Here is an 11,082-nt window from a genome sequence, read left to right on the forward strand (position 1 = left end):
TGGTGGAAGGGACTTTGTGCATCTGAGGCCCTGTCACCTATTGCATCGGTGATACTCCAAATCCCACCTTCATCAGCGGCCTCTGAACGAAACTGGTCACTTTTTGGGAATACGCATACAAAGGTGCGCAACAGGCTGACTAACAAGAGAGTGGAGAAACTGGTGGCTATCCGGGCGAACCTACAACTTATTGAGCCAGATACAGAAGTGTCCACCACACAGCTAGACACTGACACAGAGGAGGAAATGGACACGTCAGAGCCAGAGTCAGAGAATCAGGAGGAGCAATGAGGAGTAGAAGACTCAGAAGACTCATGAGTAGAAGACTCAAAGGGACAAAATAAGGACAAATTACAGGCTAAATAAGCTGACGCTCTTTTTATTTTATTTTAGATGGGTCTTTTTTGTGGGGGTTCAATAAAGTTCAAAATTATAACCTAAACAAAGTTTTGAAAGCCTGTTTTTATTTGTATGGAACAGTATGTCTATTTTGACGACAAAGATAATATAAGGGTCAGAGACAAAAACCATCAGTGTGCAAAAAAAATCAAAATTCCCATAAATTCCCATAAATTCCCAAAATTCCCATAAATTCCCGAAAATTCCCATGGAAAGTTTCCTCTTTTAAAAATTCCCAGAATTTTGCAACCCTAGTGGCCACCTGTTCCATGTTGGAAAGGGTGGGCTCCAAGCTCTTCGCAAAGCCCTGTGCCAAGTTGGTGCCCGGTTCCTCCATGCTCCTTGACATTGAATGCAGGCTTTCCAGCAGGCTTCCCAGTGCACCAAGCATTTGGGTGTGTACACCCATCAGCCTTCTTCTGTCACCTGGCCCATTGAAGTCCTCATCTGTGTCCTCTGCAGCAGAGCTAGTGTGCGACCTCGCCCTCTGGTGAGCTGACACCTGCGCTATCCTTTCCCCCAGCCCTGGCTCCAGCGCACTTGCGCCCGGAGTCTCACCACGTGCAGGTCCCGCCTCTAAACTATCCTCAAAATTACGCGCCGTGTCAGTATCTGAGCTGGTGGCTGCGACTGTGAAATCGAGTGATGGTGTCCCTTCATCTTCTCTGTCTTCCTGCTCCTCCTCCACTGCTGCGGTAGCTGCCAGTTCTGAAATGAAAAAGTGGACAAGGGTTGGGCTGTGGTGAGGGGAGAGCAGAAAGTAAGAATTGCGTGCTTACACCATCTGCAGCTTGTAAGTCAGAAGAGAGTGAGGGATGAGGGAGAAGTGGGATGAGAGAAGGAGGATTAGTTATGCAGACACCCGGTTTGGATAGGCTAGACGGAGAAAGGCTGTTCCCACTAGTTGTTGGTACAAGGACTAGGGGACACAGATTTAAGGTTTTGGGCAAGAGATACAGGGGGGATGTGAGAAAAAACTTTTTTACGCAGCGAGTGGTGATGACCTGGAATTCGCTGCCGGTGGAAGTGGTGGAAGCGGAGACACCCAATGTTTTCAAGGAGAGACTGGATAGGCACTTGAGGGAAATAGACTTGCAGGGCTATGGGGATAGAGCGGGGGAATGGAACTGACTGGATTGCTCCACAGAGAGCTGGCACGGACTCGATGGGCCGAATGGCCTCCTTCTGTGCCGTTATGACTCTGTGACCCTCATTTTCAATGGCTTCAGCCCTGCCAGTGGCCACAGCCTCAGCAGTGGCCCTTCCCATAAAAGCCAGTGACGTAAGAAAACTACTAGGCACTTGGTCTGTGTATTAAACAAGGCTTTAATCAACTGTTTCACAACATGGAGATCTAGTTGTCCTTCACTAGTTCCTGTTTACAAAATGTCCTGAGCAAGCTGGGCCCGTGCCCGAGTATTTATACTCTCCCTGGACAGCGCCACCAGCAGGCCGCCCAGTATTATTTCATAAGTCATTTCTACATGAATGGCAAGATTCATGTCAGTCAGCACTGTCTCCGCTATGGGGGGTTAAAAGATGCGGGTGCTCCTCTCCCCCCTCCTGTTAATTCCTGCTGCCTCCTGTTGTGTGCGGCACTTTCCCCTGCAAGAAAGTGGGAAGTGTGCCAGTGAGTGTCAGCAATATGGGTGATGTGGCTGCCATGGCTGAATAGCTGCCAGTGTGCAGGCTTTGAGATGTGGATTCGAGGCTTGCAACAGTGCCAATTGTGAAATTGCTGGAAATAGGGAAAACAAAATAGGGGTTATCAGCTTAAAAATAAAAGATTTTTTGCATTCTGAAACCTATGTTCTAAATAGTAATTAATTATTCACCAGTTTGGTAATCAAAATTCAAAACATGACACAAAGAATCAAGCTTGAATCACCACTGGCTTGACAGCGCAACATCTTAGTGTATATAAACTCATACAACAGTAATTTGAAGAGAGTCATCCTTAACCAAAACCAATTTTATCTACGGTGAAGTTACTTTGTCAATTAAATGCACAGTTGATCAATCTGCATCGGTGAATTCTATTTATCAATAACACTGCCCTATCATTGGGTGCAGAACATCAAGTCATCAATGGAAAATGGGGTTCTGCAGGGCTCAGCACTGGGTCCCTTGCTTTTTGTGGTATATATCAATGATTTAGAGTTCAATGTAGGAAGTATGATTAAGAAGTTTGCAGATGATACTAAAATCGGCTGTGTGGTTGATAATGAAGAAGAAAGCTGTCGACTGCAGGCCGATATCAATGGCTAATGGAATTCAATCCGGAGAAGTGTGAGGTAATGCATTTGGGGAGGGCTAACAAGGCAAGGGAATACACTATAAATGGTAGGACACTGAGAAGTGTAGAGGATCAGAGGGACCTTGGAGTGCATGTCCACAAATTCCTGAAGGTAGCAGGCCAAGTAGATAAGGTGGTTAAGAAGGCATATGGAATACTTGCCTTTATTAGCCGAGGCATAGAATATAAGAGCAGGGAGGTTATGCTTGAACTGTATCAAACCCTAGTTAGGCCAGTTGTGCGTGCAGTTCTGGTCACCACATTACAGGAAGATGTGATTGCACTAGAGAGGGTACAGAGGAGATTTACGAGGATGTTGCCTGGACTGGAGAACCTTAGATATGAGGAAAGATTGGATAGGCTGGGTTTGTTTTCTTTGGAACAGAGGAGGCTGAGGGGAGACCTTTGAAAGGATAATTACAAGTCCTAGTCCCTTTAGGGCTACCCTGGATCAGGCGTATTCCCCAGACATTCACTTTCAACTAAAGTTTGAGGTAGCCAAATCCTAAAGACGCTTAATTGGGTCTAAAGGTCCAGACTATCTCTCCCTAAAGGAAAGGAACAACCTGAAGATGTTACCGTCCTTCAGATAGCACTTTTAATAAGTTTAGCTAGACTGTAACGTTCCGGATATTATGAGGGTCCGGAAAACTCCCCCAGAATTCTGTAACTCCTCACCAAAGAGTGTACAGAGATTGAGTTCACGAGTTTGATACAGAAGTGCTATGTGAGACAATTCTAAAAATATATAGACTTATTAAAGAACTGACATGTAATTACAGTAAGTATTTCAATCACAACATTAACAGTTCCAAATACAGGAATCTTACAATTCTATTATCAGAGATCCTTATTCTCAAATCTTAACTTCTCTCGTTTTACTAAAGATGTTTAATTGGGTCTAAAGGTCCAGACTATCTCTCCCTAACTATCTCTCACTAAGTTCTTAGTTTATTCCAGGATATCCACCAAAATCAAATACAATACCTTGATCCCCGAGATACAAAGAGTTGAAGACTTACAGAGCTTGCCTCTGAAGCCTGAGAATCGCTTTGCCCCTTTACAGCGAGACTATCTTCCCATTTGAAAGTTCAATTTTTATACCCTTTCTCAGTGGTATTTCCTTTGAAGTTTTCTGCTGATGTAAGCTAATTATCTCTAGTCATTTTTCTGCTGACCCCTGCTATTCTTACAGTTAGATCAGCTTGTAGCATTAAGAATTATATCTCTACCCTTAGGTGTTCGAAGCTTATCATAAAAAACGGTGTGGAGCAGGTGTATCTATTTGATGTCATTCTTACCAAAGTCTTCACAGCGCCAGGGACCCGGGTTCGAATCCAGCCTCGGGTGACTGTCTGTGTGGAGTTTGCACATTCTCCCCGTGTTTGCGTGGGTTTCCTCCGGGTGCTCTGGTTTCCTCCCACAGTCCAAAGATGTGCGGGTTAGGTTGATTGGCTATGATAAATTGACCCTTAGTGTTAGGGGGATTAAATACGTGGGGTTACGGGGATAGGGTGGGATATGTGTTGGTGTAGGAGTTACAGGGATCAGGTGGGATATGTGTCGGTGCAGGCTCGATGGGCCGAAATGGCCTCTATCTGCACTGTGGGGTTTCTGTGATTCTGTGATTCTATGCAATTCTTAAATCACCTCAGCTGGTTGCAACACAGACTCATGGCTCCCGTGTTTCATTTGATGTAATTTTCACGAAGGCATATTTTCTTAATCTTATGTGTTTCTTTCCAAAGTGTTGGTTTAAGACACCTTAACAGGGTGTACCATTGTGTTCTTTCCAAGGCTTCAGACTATCAGGAACCTCCAACCTCCTGTTTCAATAAGGTTATTGATTCAGTGTCAACAACTTATCTTATCTCAATAGCCTGTATGCTGTTCACAGCTTCTCCATTGATAGGTTTTTAGATTTTCAAGCCCAGTTTATCATGTTTTAATAAAGTCAGAATTCTTTCATAGAATGGTGTATTTTTCTGAATAGGTATATTGCTTATTCCTTCACACCTTATTGAGGAGTATAAAATTATGAGGGGCCTAGATAGAGTGGACAGGAAGGACCTATTTCCCTTAGCAGAAGGGTCAACAACCAGGGGGCATAGATTTAAAGTAATTGGTAGGAAGTTTAGAGGAGATTTGAGGGGAAATTTCTTCACCCAGAGGGTGGTGAGGGTCTGGAACTCACTGCCTGAAAGGGTGGTAGAGGCAGAAACCCTCACCACATTTAAAAAGTGCTTGGATGTACACTTGAAGTGCCGTAACCTACAGGGCTACGGACCAAGAGCTGGAAAAGTGGGATTAGGCTGGATAGCTCTTTGTCAGCCAGCACGGACACGATGGGCCGAATGGCCTCCTTCCGTGCTGTAACTTTCTATGATTCTATGAGAAGCGTCACCACCGCACCAGGGATTTATTGGCTTGAACAGTAAATCCTTGGGGACTGCTATTGATTAAAGATATGGAGATTGCTGTCACCCACCAAACATATTTTCTTAGCAACAAGAAAGAAAAATAGGCCTTACTTGCTGGGTTATTGAAACCATCAAACTTTTTTGGCACGATTGGTGACAACTTAAGTATAATCTCCAGTTGTGAAATGCAAACTTATCCTTGTGGCTTGTTCTAAATTGTGATTACCAAATTGGAGAAACCATGAATTCATGTTTGGTACACACAAGTTGTAGGTTGTTGGAATAAACATTTTTCCCTTGAGCTTCGATGACCCCCATTTTGACCTTAGATTTTCCCCTTTCAGAAATCCACTTTAATTTTGCAGTTGCCCCACTCCCAACATGAAGGTACTAAGGAATTAAATGTGAGTGGGGTCATCATAGAAGTAAACCTTGCGAGACTCTCTGGGGCTGATTCAGGGGAATCTAACATAGCTGTGGAGAGTGCTGACGTCTTCATAATCTTTTTGTTTTTGCACAGTTTCGCAGATGACTAATCTCACTGTACAATATTTCGAAGCCTGGTCTGTGTTGAGTTTGCCAAACCCGACAGATTGACCGCCACAACCTGGGCTAAGCGGGCGAGGGGGTGGGGTGGGGGGAGGAGCGGGGTGGAGTTGGTGGCGGGAGAAATCATTGTGGTTCACATTCCTGATTGTTATCCAGCAACCCTGAGCTGTAGGGCCTCATGTGAAGGCCGGATCACTCTCAGCTACAACATCCTCCTACAATTCAGTATATAAGATCCTGAGGGGTCTGGACAGGGTGGATGTGGAGGGGATGCTTGTGGGAGAATCTAGAACTAGGGGTCACTGTTTAAAAATAAGGGGTCGCCCATTTAAGACAGAGATGAGGAGAAATTTTTTTTCACAGAGGGTCGTGAGTCTTTGGAATTCTCCTCCTCAGAGGGCGGTGGAAGCAGAGTCTTTGAATATTTTTAAGGCAGAGCTAGATAGATTCTTGATAAGCAAAGGGGGTGAAAGGTTATCGGGTGTAGGCGGGAATGTGGAGTAATCAGATCAGCCATGATCTCATTGAATGGCGGAGCAGGCTCGAGGGGCCGAGTGGCCGACTCCTGCTCCTAATTCGTATGTTCGTATGTATGTTAAAAACTTACCCTTTAGGCTCAAACATGAGGAGAGGGTACAAAACCAAGACACTGGAGGGTCAAAGTCATCCGTGGACCTTTATTACATGTATGAGACTCTACTTCAAGAGAAGGGGATAAGGATAAAAAAAGAACGTTGAAGGAGAAGAAAATAGTGAATGATATTCTTCAGTACAGGAAACTCTTTTTTATCCGGCACCGACGGGACCGGCGTGGTGCCGGTTGATCAAAAAGTCCGGATTACAGAGAAGTATACTTACCAAGGTACACGACCACAGATCCTGGAGTCCCTGTTACACGGCCCTTGTGCAGGAGTCCCGGTTACACGGCCACAGATCCAGGAACTCCGGTTACATGGCCACTAATACATAATAAAACTTACCTGAACCTACTCCTGAGTTTTGCCGGTTAAGAGAGATTTCCGGATATTTAGGTGTCGGTTAAAAGAGAGTTTCTTGTATCAGCCAGCAAAATAAATTCTGTCAATTCTTGACAGTCCAGTATATTGTATTCACTGCTCATAGTGTGATCTCCTCTACACTGGGCAGACCAAACACAGATTGGTTGATTGCTTGGTGACCGGCTCCTTTCTGTCCACGTGTTGTCCTGATCTGTCTGTAGTTCATTATTTTAACTTCCATTCCTCACTCAAATCCTACTCTGACCTCTCTGTCTTTTGCCCTCCTACACTGTTCTAACCGAGCTAGTTTCAGGAACAGTATCTCATTTTAATCCTGTGTACAGCTGTAGCCCAGAACTGAACTGAACATTGGCTTTAATGACTTGAGACCTTATCTATAGCCCTCCCCCTTTTCATTAAAAAAGGGTGGCTCTGTCGAGGTCTGGGGGAGTGGAGACAAATTTTCATTTTGGGTTGTAGACCCTTCGTCGGAGAAGGTATGGAAGGGTGGGGCGGGGGGAGGGGGGACAGTGGGCGGTGGGTGGGCGGACGGGGGGTGGTGGTGGTGGGAGTGTGGGACTGGGGATGGGGGGTGGGAGTGTGGGAATGGGGGGCGGGTTGGGAAACATGTCTGCACTTGGTGAGCCGACCTGCTTTTTCTCTTTTCTGGACTAGTGGACCCGCTCAGACTTTTCATTTTCATTTCCAACATCCTACATTTGCCTTTTTATTTTTTCAATTTTCCCTGTTTTTTTTTGCCTTTTTACATTGCGACAGCCTTTTCATCATTCCTTTTTCAGTCAATCCTTTTCATCCTCTTAGTGATTTACATGTTCTTTGAGCATTTTTCATGACTGCTTTATTCAAATGGTCTTTATCATCAAAAGTTCTCTGCTTTTCTATTCTGTAGTTTGCAGATTATTCAACCCATCAACCTTCTCTCTCTGACTGAGGTATCTGTCAATGGAAAAGATAATTGGGCAGAGTGTAACGGGCTGTTGATGTGCTATTGCTCATTTTGTGCAACTGCCCAAGGTGGATTTCACCCCCTAAGAATGAAGCACACTCTAAAATACACTCTACGGTAGTAAAACATCTCTAGGTTGAGCTATTGTCAATAAACCATTCAACCACTAGCAATAGGAACATAGGAACAGGAGGAGGCCATTCAGCCCCTTGAGCCTATTCCACCATTCAATGAGATCATGGCTGATCTGTGACCTAACTCCATATACCCTGCCTTTGGCCCATATCCCTTTATACATTTGGTTAACAAAAATCTATCAATCTCAGATTTAAAATTAACAATTGATCTAGCACCAATTGCTAAATAACAACAGAAAATGCTGGAAAAACTCAGAAGGCCAGGGCAGCATCCGTGGAGAGAGAAACAGAGTTAACGTTTCAGGTCAATGATCCCTAAGGTACAAAGAGTTGGAGGCCACAGAGCCACCTCTGTGGTCGAGAATCGCTTTGCCCGATTAAAGCGACTCTGATATCCCATTTGAGAGTTCAATATTTATACCCTTTTTCAGTGGTATTTCCTTTAAGGTTTTCTGCTGATGCAAGTTAATTATCCCTATTCATCTTTCTGCCGACCTCTGCAATTCTTACTGCCACATCAGCTTGTAATATTCCAGAATCTTGACTCATCTCCAGGTGTTCTGGGTTGACCATATAAAAACGGTGTGAAGGGCAGATGTTCCTTATCTTATGTGCCATCTTTACGAAGTTTAAATTGAAACACCTTAATCCAGTATGGACCATTGTTTTGTTCCCAAAAGGTAAGCTTGTCGGAGCCATGCACCTTCTGTTTCAATAAGGTTATTTATTCAGGGTCAACAACTGTCTTATCTCAATAGCCAGAATTATTTCACAGCTATTTCATAGTTCGGTTTCTAAATTTCCAAACCCAGTTTGTCATGTTTTAATAAAGCCAGAATTCTTTCATAAGATAGTGTATTTGTCTGAATAGGTTATATGGTTTATTCCTTCACAGTTACACCCATGGGCTGCATACTTCTATAGTTAGATATTGGATGGTACACACACACCCCTAAATGTAAGGCATTCAAATCACTTATGGAAGTGTCTAGCACCCCTGTATCTTAGAGAATATCAAAGGCAAGACTTAAAACCTGTAACAAGTATTTAATGAACAATCCTACTCATTTCCACCTTAAATGCCATTAAAGAGGAGCAGCAATTGGACCAGGGTCCGTCTTACACATTGCAAGTCTCTATGTAGCAGATGTCCTAGGACCCCTTCAGACTCGACCAGGGCGAATATAATACTTTTATTGTTCCGCTACTAATCAGTGCGAGGGTCTTTGACCTACTCCATTCCCAACCTGGGTGGGTTCACTCATCTTTGCATGACCCGGTCACCCTGGGCTTCCCAGGATCACTGTATCAGCACTGACTTTAAACCAGACACTCGATCGGCACAAACTATTCCAGCACAGAACTCCTGACCCCAAGCAATGAGCCTCCCAGCAGCTGGATTATAGGAGTGCGTCGCACCCTCAGTGTGGACATTTTAACAGGACCTGAGCCTGGGAGCCAGAAATGGTACATTACATAAGATAATGAAATGTCATTTAGCGCTTAATTATATACAGTTTTAGGGCAATAATTACAGAGTTAGTGAATGGGAACAGAGCTGCCAAAGTATTAGAGGGAGGGAAATTATCCTGATTCACTGCAGTAGCCTACCACTGCTGTCAAATGCCGCTTTATTAAATGTCGTTCTGCTCCCGCTGTCAGTTCCTGATAGACTTGATACTTCTAATCACAAAGACTTTGGTTGTGGCACATCTACATCTTTGCTGAGAAGTTACTGCCGCTGGTTCTCCAAGCCACAGTTTGCTACTCAGTGACTGTAACTTTGTAACTTTGCTCCCACATTACAGCTTGCTTCGGCAGAAACACAGTTGCCGCCTTTTCGCAAACATATATAGATCATTCAAACGTACAACGAACAGCCAGTTCTGTCTTCTACTTGCTCGGTCAAACACACACACGCACACACTGAGCACAGCACAGTACATGGACACACCGGCCCCCGATTTTAAGTTTGCGACATGCTGGAAGCATGGGGGGGGGGGTCCCGATAGCGTGCAGGAAACCTGGAAGTGAGCTCAGCGCGTCTGTCAGTGGCTTTTTAGCTCAGCCTCCTCATTATCATTTAACTTCCAAGCTTCCCATCCAATCAGTGGCAGCGGAGTGATGTGGACCCACATGACGCGATCTCAACTCCAGTATTTAAAGGGACCATCCAAACATGTAAGTTGAAGGAGTTGGAGTTGGCTGGAAGAGAACTGGAAGTGTTAGAATGGAGTGGGCAAAGGCTGCGCTCTGTTTCACTGACGCCTCCCTGGATGTGCTGCTGGGGGCCCTGAGGAGTAGCAGAGAGAAACTCTTCCCTAGCAAGGGAGGCAGAAGTCTGAAGTCTGCAGTTGAGACCAAGAAGGCACGGTTGGAGGTTGCAGAGGAGGCCAGCAGCAGGAGCATTGTGCCCCGCTCCTGGATTATGTGCAGAAAGCAGTTTAATGACCTAAGCAGGTCAGGAAAGGTGAGTACAGTGCCACATTCACCTACATCCTGCTGTGCACATCATCCCACCCCCTCACTCTGCCTTCTCAAGCCTACTCCATCACATCACTCCTCACACCCACTTACCTTGCAGGTGCACCCATCCCTCTCTGTCTATGCACTTTCTCACATCCCCATCTATCTATCCACCACTCCCACTCACCCTCATCCTTATGCAATGTCATGTCTCTCCCACATAGTCGCCCTCAACAAATGTACTCCATCCATCGGGTGAGCACATGCCATCACACTCACTCGTAGATCGGTTCTTTCCCTCCTTGTAAGAGAGGAGAGCACAGAGCATCAGGGAGAGGCAGAGAACTGGAGGGGGCCCTCCGCCGATCATGCAGCTCACAACTGCAGAGGAGGAGATGCTGGAAATAAGTGGAGTTATGGGGTCCATGGCTGTCGGAGATGTGGAGACCGGGAGCTCCCAGCTACCTGATGATATAATTAAATAAAAGCCACCCATACATCAGCTGGACACAGACGCTGTTCCCCGTTGGCCGTCGATGAAGAGGAGTATCATTGGGCAGCAGCAGACAATGTGCGATGTACTGACCGACCTTCAAAGTAGACTCACCACGACGGCAGAGAGATTGGCGGAGTCCACCTCAAGCATGAGGGGGGTGATGTCACAGGCCGTTGAGATGCTGTCTTCTTCCATGGATAGAGTGGCCAGCGCCATGGGCCGTCAAACGCTCCAATCAAATGAGTCCATGCTCGCTTTCAACACCACCGTGCAGACTCTAGGTGCCAACATGTCTACCACCTTAAATAGGTTGACAGATACCTTAGCCTTGGCCTTACAGGGCCGCACTGATAT

The 11,082-nt window shown here is 45.3% G+C and overlaps 1 pseudogene; it reads right to left on the reverse strand.

The window, feature by feature from the left end:
* Positions 1 to 8,923: 8,923 nt before the first annotated feature.
* LOC147112267 (signal recognition particle RNA) lies at positions 8,924 to 9,192 on the reverse strand (annotated as a pseudogene).
* Between the last annotated feature and the right edge of the window lie 1,890 nt (positions 9,193 to 11,082).

Source organism: Somniosus microcephalus, chromosome 9 (assembly GCF_052327205.1).
Source record: "Somniosus microcephalus isolate GS21.2 chromosome 9, FLI_Smic_1.0, whole genome shotgun sequence".
Taxonomy (NCBI): domain Eukaryota; kingdom Metazoa; phylum Chordata; class Chondrichthyes; order Squaliformes; family Somniosidae; genus Somniosus; species Somniosus microcephalus.